Below are 2572 nucleotides of genomic sequence, written 5' to 3'. Positions count from 1 at the left end.
AGTTTTCACTGGAACCATTTGCTTTAAAGACACTGCCCTCCCATTTACTGCATCTTAAGCACCATGCCAACATGATTATGGGTTTTTGCAGCTTGTCTAGACGGTCCTCCTCTACATTATCAAGCCTCGTCTCCCCAAAATTACCTTTATATAGAACTGAGCTGCATTCGCAATTCCATTTTAGGGGGGAAACATATTTCCTCTGTATTATACTACTTTGCCACAGTCACTCCTTTTTAGCCAGTCGACTCGATGGAGTGGGACTTATCACCACGGAAACCCAGATAGTGGAGGAGAAACTATAAACATGTTGTGAAAAGATTTATTTGAACCCAAACCATGATATTTTCCTAAACCTAACCGAGCAGTTTGGGGGCACTGGTACCACCTACATCAATAATTAAAGAGTTTTAGCAGTTTAAAAGAGCATCTGAAGGAGGTTGGAGGGTTTAAGGTGATGTAAGTAAGAGGCTTTTCATCCAGGAGACTGAGGTCAATTAGTTTTGTTGGATTTTATAGGATGAATTTTGCTATCTGTCGCTATTGGACTGAGGTTAGGCACCCAAACTACTCCGCTGAGGTTATAAAAAGGTCATGGCTTGGGTTAAAATACACCCCTTCACAAAAAAAAGAACATATTTTACAACTTCTTGTTGCCTAAAAGGAGCAAACATTTGGTTACAGTCTCATGGTGTCTATTTCTGACATTCACAGATTTCTGAGTTCTACCACACTCGCTTGTGTGTTGAGAAAAGATGCTAAAGGGGATCCTGTGCATTCAAATGTGACAACAAAGGGTCCTGATAAAGCGGCGGTATGTGATGAATTGGGAGCGTAACAAGGCTCCAACCCCAGGTTCCTCGATGAGAGTCATGTGTCGACTTCCTAATGCGACTTTCTGAAACATTTCCTACTACGCCACACTGTTACATTACCAGGAAAAAAATACGCTTCCTTCCTTCAAAACATAACTGACAATTGAGTTTAGTTGTTTAGGAACGTAACTTTGGGGAGACGGGGTTGACGTGATCACTTGAGAGCGTCTTTGTCTTTAAGCCATTTCGTTTCTCAGCATTCAGAGGAAAAAAAATACACCTCTAAAGTACGAAACTTCCAGGAACATAATCAAGTTTAGTTTCAGTAATCCATCAAAGTGAGCACAAAGTCTTTGATTATCTTTGTGAGAGTTGCTTCTCACAACAGCATCCTGAGCTGTCAGTCAAAAGAAGACAGATAAGAGGAGAGAAACAACGGTAATAAATCTGAAGGAAAATATTCCTGGAAGACAGGATGGTGTTATAATGCTCCAAGCAACCATGATTCATAATCACTGCAGGCTAAACCTGCAGGGGGCTTTGGCTTTGGCTATTACCCTAATGTGTCTGAAACACCAACTAAATGTTAACAAATTGAAGAGTCAAGTTGGAAAACAACTTTTGATGGAATTTCGAACAAACAACTATTATTCGTCTTGTCATGCAGGAGGGAGGCGAGCTGTGGGAGAACTGAATCGTGCTGCAAAGTAACTGAGTAGACCATGTGTTGGAATTATGTGCAATTTTGAGTATTTCCAGAAGCAAACTGGTGGCTCCCAACCCTTACAAAAACACTGTTTCTTAATTTGAGGATATCTTTGCAGAATTTTTCCACCCTGTTCCATTACCACTAACCTACAGATTAATCTTGTGACCCAACATAGAGGTCCTAATCAAAAGCTTAGGCACCCACTTGACTAAAATATCAGTGTCCAACATAGCCTCTGCAGCTTCACCTTATTCAGCTACGATAGTATAATTCCGGTTTCATAGCATCAACGCTGTACTCAGCCCTGTCACATAATAATGTACATTCACAAGGGTCCTTTTTCTGCATCACTACTTTAATCAAAACCCAAAAAAAAAAGCCAGTTTTGCAAATTGTGCACTTTTGTTTAGGTAGAATTTAAAATAAAGACGTTATAAATAGTAGCCCTTACTGATAGACTCAGCACTTTGACACTATTAAATTTGCCTTAACAATAAAACATCAAATATTCCAACAATCTAATTTTCATACCCAATCCAGCCAACCTCATAGAGCGAGTGCACAGCCTTATATAAGCCGAACATGATTTGCTGTATCTGCCAATTCAGCAACTGCAGCAGGGTATAGGCAGGGGAAGGTGAAAAGAGTGCAACTAGCTAAAGTGACTTTGGTTCCCAACTCACACCATCTGGCCTGTCACTTAACCTGCACCTTTATGTTTGCTCCTTGTCCCTCAAACCTTTACCTTACCAGCTCTGTCGGTCTTTCTTAATTAGCAGAAGTACATTTCAAGATGGATTTATTGTTGGCATTGGAGTTCTCTGAGCAGGTTCGAGTGACTGGAAACTTTTTCGAAGCATATGGCGAGCAAGGCCGATGTCATTCTGAAGTTTCTGGGTTGTTGACTTATGGAGGGCAGTTTGAAGTGATGCCTTTTGCATTCTGAAGTTGAGTCTGGAGTTAAACAGATCTTTCACTGGATTAGGAAACAAATAAAAATATATTTTTATTATATGTCTCCATGAAAACTTTAAAAACCACATCTTGT

Source organism: Stegastes partitus, unplaced genomic scaffold (genome assembly GCF_000690725.1).
Source record: "Stegastes partitus isolate 25-593 unplaced genomic scaffold, Stegastes_partitus-1.0.2 Scaffold1446, whole genome shotgun sequence".
Classification (NCBI taxonomy): domain Eukaryota; kingdom Metazoa; phylum Chordata; class Actinopteri; family Pomacentridae; genus Stegastes; species Stegastes partitus.
This window is presented reverse-complemented; position numbering follows the sequence as displayed.